Here is a 5,915-nt window from a genome sequence, read left to right as displayed (position 1 = left end):
GTCACCTAGTAGGCAAGGAATAAGACCCACAAAAAACCCAGTATGCCCTCTTCCCAATATATAGTTACTATGAAGTCAGAAAGTCCACAGAACTATGATCAACAAATTGAACCGTAGATCGCAGACTGATCACGTGGAAGGGATGTGTGATGAGGGCAGCGGCAGGAGCATTGTCTCACGTGATGTCTCCTTGATAATTTGGTGGAGGAAGGATGAGACGTCTTTCTGTACATTTCCAGCTCTTAACTCAACCTTCTCACTCTCCTGCTAATGCTGTAAAACTTGACCATGGACCGCAGTTCCAAGGACTCCTGAACACAGTCTTAGAGTTAAGCCTGTGAACAAACCACACTTCCCAAAGATGCTCGCAATGTGCTGAGTGTAACAAGAGAGACCAGGAAGCTAACAAACTTGCCGCCCAAAAAATATACCGTCCTATTGTTGGAGGAAGAGGCTCACATCCCACCTGGATGAGCACCTTCATGTACGTGAGAGGCTGGGACAGGACAGGATGGTGAGACTCGAGTTACTCTTTCTGTTTGCTGTCACTTGACAAGACCCTGCACCTCCTCGATATTGTCGTCTGTTTAAAGATCCCTCCCTGACCATGGTACCCTCTCAGTTGTCTAATCCTCTGTCATTCTACAGTAGGGGTTACATTAGGACCCTTCCCCAGAGCCGCTAAAAGGAAAAACTGCCTTGAACAATAGGTTAGACGTGGTGAAGCTTGTTGTGGTTTAAAATATCCTGTTAAAGTGGAAAGGAAAAAGATAGGGTAAGTCCTCCACATAGGAATGCGCAAAATGACAGCGGTGTGACCTAGAATTCACCTTTGCTTCATTACGCGATCATTATATTAGCATTGCGGTCAAGGCTGTGCCCAGCATGCATCTGACGCCATGACAGTTCCGAAAAGCCCAAACATGGCAAGCTTCTCCCAGATTCTGGAAGAAAACTGTTGCGGTTCCTGTGAATTGGATAGGAGAGAATGAACACAGAAGACAGACAGGGTAAAAGACTGTCAGCGTTTTATTTTTAAAGGCTGGAACCTGGCTTCTGTCCCTATCTTACTTCCAGTGTCCTAATCTTAGCCTCATTCTTTGAGTTCCTTGTCCCTGCACCGATCGTTCTTGTTCTGCTTGTCCCCGAGGAAGGTCAGTGCGTGCATCTGACTCTTCAGCCCCTTCCCGTGTGCAGGGTGGGGGCGCCTTGGCTTGCGTGCAACGCCTAGGGCAAATACCCGGGGTAAGCACAAACAAGGTCCGTGGGAGCGGCTGTTTGCAGCTCGCTCTTCCCAGCCGATGTCTTCATACGTGCCAGGGAATAAAGGCCCAACTCTCTTAACTCCTTCAAAAACACTTTCTTTCCATAAAGGGATCGCCCCCCAAAACACGAATGTTCCACATTTTAGTTAGATTAATGATTAAAATCCCGAAACCCACAAGAACAGGGGTAGCTCTGCCTTGAGTCTGACCGCTCTCCGTCTGAGAGTAGGCGCCCGTCTTCAATTCCATCCTGACCGGAAGCCAAGAACCGAGGTCTAGGAGGGCCAAGACTCCCCAGAACCGGTAACAAGTCTGTCTCACTTTCTCGTGATCCCCTCGCCCCTCCTGCCGCTGTCCTGGCCTCCCCGTCGCCTCCCCGCTTCCCTGAGGCCCCTCCCCGCGCGAGTGCCTGGTGACTTCTTCCGGCGACACCTGCGTTCTTCCCTCCTAAATCCCCCCCACCCCGAACAGTGTGCGCCTCTTGGGATTCGGGCCCCTTACTACGTTGGGGATGGAAGGGAGTCCGCAGAAGCCCTGGCCCGGGAGGAAGCGGGGTTCCCTCCGCCGAGGGCGGCGGGGCCGGGACAGGGGCGCCGCGGGTCCGAACCCCGCTCCCGGGTCCATCTCCCCAGGCCGCACGCGGCGCGTGGTTTTGAGCAGGAAACGAATCGAAGGCAGCTGGACCCCAGGCGGAACCGCCTCAGTTTACCCGGAAGGACCGCGGACCCTGCACCTGCAGCGAGGAGTTGGGGACGCGGACACCTCCCTTAGGCGCCGGACTCACTGCTGTAGGACGCGCGGGTGCGGGGACTTCCCCGTCCGTAGCGACCCCCAAAATCGCGACCGCCAAGGAGACCTTCCCCTCCGCTTTAGCGCTTCAGGTCTGCAAGCAACTCCGCGTGGGCGTGGCCGGAAACCCAGGCCATAGGCGGGGCCTGGGCCGAGCGCTTCCGGGAAGGGGCGCGGCCTGAATACCGACCAGGCCTGGTTTTCCTGCAGGATGGTGGGGCGGTACCCACCGGGAGTGGGGATCATTGCAGGGGCGGAACCCGGGCCCCCATTCCCCCTCATTCGCGTTACTTTTCACTTACCTAATATTTGGTAAAGCCTGAACATTATTGTTCATTAAATTTGTAAGATTTCTTTCCAAAATTAATATGATGCCGATCCCCCAAGGATTGAATTTTTGATACGATCTTTGTCACACACTTGATATTTTCAAGGTTTCTCTTAGATATGTAATTACTGATGTTTAATGATGTTTGACTCTTAGTTATATATGTAGCCCACTCCATAATACTTTAAGGTCTCCCCAGAAGAACTCTCTGATAATTAGAGGAGAGTGATCCTGCCTAGAAGGTTTTTTTCTAATATCTATAACTGTAATATTTGCTTATCGATGAAAAGTAGATCAGAACTTTCCTGTCTGTATTGCAAATGTTGGTTTTGATAGGACGAATTTTTCCAGTTGTGAAAACTAGGCATCTATTTTGATAGATGCCTTCACTTAACATTTATAGTTTGCATCCTCAGTTTTAATCTCTATGGTTCACCCTGATGTAACTGAAAGCTTATTGCAATCCTTTTGTCAAATTATTCCATGCATTTCTTTCCTGAACATGTTTTTTATAAACTACAATGTTAGGAACCAATTTGTGGATCTTTGGAAGGTAGATTATGTAGATCATACAGTATTATATAATATTACCAACAAGCCATGTTGGCATGAAAGAGATTTCAACGTGGACTACCATGTTCAAAAGCAAATACATGGCCTGTGGAACTTTTTATCAAACTCAGAATAGTTTGGAAAAATCCAAAATTTATTTTATTTATGAAGACTTTTCTTCACTGTGAAATTGACAAGGGAGTAAAATAAATATATTCATAAGAAGAAAAGAATTTCTTCTGTTACTGGAAATTTTTAACATATCTCCCTGTAATGTCATTATAAAACAGATGCAAATTATTAGATTATAAAAGATGTCAACATATTGAAGGCTTCACAAATTTGAAAACAGGAACTAGTTTGACCTTATTAAACTGTATATCACAAAACTGAGATATTCATTTTTAAGCAAAAATGAAACAATATTTACCACTCGAATTTTTAAATCTGGACTTCAGTAGAGAGAGACTTTATACAAAAGATTATTTCTGTAGAGAGAATCCTCTGAGTACAAGAGTTCCAAAGCTCTCAAGAGTCAGACAGAAAGGAGATTTTCTTTTATAAGGGGTCAAAACAACAAGAAAAAAACAAAACATAAGCAGACATAAAGAACATATTGACGAGTGCCAAAGGTGAGGAAGTGGAGAATAAAAATTTTAAAAAGTAGAATTAAATGTATTAAAAAAACAGGGGAAATAAAAACTTTAAACACAGCTACCTGGTGGAAGTGACGGGAGTAAAGCATTCAAGGCACTCATCACGGTTAAAATGTTGAAAATACTAACTTACGTACACTCTCATGGATGAATGTAATTAAATAGTATCTTTAAATATAAAGGTAGTACAAAAAAAATCCCAAAACAACAACAAAAAAATAGAAAAAAAAACCCCACAAAATAAAAGCAGGGGGAAAAAAACTGAATAGTATTAAAACTGGAGTACCTATATCAAGATCAAAATAGATTAGCAAACAAATACTATGACTAGGGATGGTGAAACCTATTTCATAATCATGAAGAAATAAATTCACCATGAAGACATGTTAATCATAATCTATGGCCCCAACTTCAAAACCCTTAGGAAAAAAAAGATAGGGTTGCAATAAAGAAAACCCCAATGCACAAATATTTTGAGAGATTTTCATGGACATTTGTCAATAATAGAACAAGTAGACAGAAAATGAATACCTAGAAAGTTTCTATCAATGCTATCAATCAATGAGATTGACCAAATTGACATTTTTTGAACTATAATACAAAAACATACATATGGGTCTCTGCCCTTGATCCTGACCACTCCAAAAATGCTTGTAATTTCCTAAGTGATGTGAACACCAGGAGCATCTTTTATTGTATAGAGGTAACTCTGGGTGGCTTCATGATGGAACCTCGTGACAAGAAAGACCACACCATGATTAGAAGTTGGAAACTTTCAGCTCCACCCTCACAGTCAATGGGGAAGGACTGGAGATGTTACTTATTGATCATGCCTACAGGAAGAAGCCACCATAAAATCCCAATAGTAGAGAGTTCAGAGACTTCCAGGTGAGTGAAACATCCACACCAAGAAAATGACACATTGCAATTCACAAAAACTGAAGCTCCTGTCCTTGGCACCCTCCCAGACTTGGCCCTATGTATGTGATCATCTTGACTGTTCATCTGTATCGTCATACTCTTCAACTGGAAATCTATGAGATGCCATAGCAAAAGACATTGATGAAACCTTCGATCTATCCCTGCTGGGCCAGAAGCACAGATAACTGCCCGCATTTCCCAGTGGCATCTTTGTTGGAGGCAAGAGGGGCAGCCTTTGGCACTGAGCCCTTAACCTATGGAAGCTGATGCCATCTCTGGGGCGATGCATTATAATTGCATTAAGTGGTAGGACACCCAGCTGCTGTTCTAGAATATTTCCTGGTATATGGGGGAGGGGGGGGCGGGGACCTCCAAACACCTGGTGACCAGAAGTGTCAGAAGTGAAGTGTTCTCGGTGAGGGTGGTAGTAGTATGATAGTAAAAGGGACACATAGGGAAAAAACACACAGTAGGGAACAGCTGGATTTTAAGAACACTCCACCTACCATGAAAATTATACACAATCTATAAATAAATGTACATAGCACTCTACCAAGACAAACCATATTTGGGGCCATCAAACAAGGCTCGATAAATTTGAAAACAATCACACAAACTATGTCTGTGACAGCAATGAAATTAAAAGAAATCAATAACAGAAAAAGCTCTTGGAAGTCCTCAAATATTTGTTAAAATAATAATGTACTTGTGAACCAAAACAATATTTCGTAAAGATCTATGCACTCCAATATTCATGGCAGCACAATTTACAATAGCCAAGATATGGAAGCAACCTAAATGCCCATCAACAGACTGGATAAAAAAAATTATGGTTCATATATATGATGAAATATTACTCAGCCATTTAAAAAAATGAAATCCTACCAGTTGCAATAACATGGATGGACTTAGAGGTTATTATGCTGTGTGAAATAAGTCAGACAGAGAAAGATAAATACCATATGATTTCACTTATATGTGGAATCTAAGGAACAAAAAGAACTAATCAAAAACAGACTTACAAATATAGTGGACAATTTGGTGATGGACAGGGGTCGGGGGGCTGGGAGAATGGGGTTAAGGGTTAAAGAAGTACAAATTAGTAGCTGATGGATGGTAATGGGGATGGGGAGCACGGCAGAAGGAATGCAATTAGCATTAATATGATGGCTAGGGCCAGGGGAGGGAGGGAGCAATTGGGGGGATCATTTTATGAACTATAAAGATGTCTAACCCATGTACTGTATACTTAAAACTAATTTACATAAATAAATTTTAAAAAATAATGTACTGTGACTAACCCGAGGACAATAAATTAGGATGGAAACAAAAATGTAACCTGAATTCAATGAAGATGAAAACAGAACATATTCACATTAAAAATTTGCTACTAAAGCAGAAATA

General features: G+C 43.0%; 1 protein-coding gene and 1 pseudogene across 1 annotated transcript in view; both read right to left on the bottom strand.

The window, feature by feature from the left end:
• The window catches only part of LOC111732355, a 2,305-nt pseudogene extending 1,680 nt beyond the window's left edge, over nucleotides 1–625 (bottom strand).
• LOC105306604 (zinc finger protein 665-like) overlaps nucleotides 1–5,915 on the bottom strand; it is a 37,377-nt gene that overhangs the window by 22,049 nt on the left and 9,413 nt on the right. The window lies entirely within an intron of this gene.

This window comes from Pteropus vampyrus, unplaced genomic scaffold (genome assembly GCF_000151845.1).
Source record: "Pteropus vampyrus isolate Shadow unplaced genomic scaffold, Pvam_2.0 Scaffold448, whole genome shotgun sequence".
NCBI lineage: Eukaryota > Metazoa > Chordata > Mammalia > Chiroptera > Pteropodidae > Pteropus > Pteropus vampyrus.
This window is presented reverse-complemented; position numbering and strand designations above follow the sequence as displayed.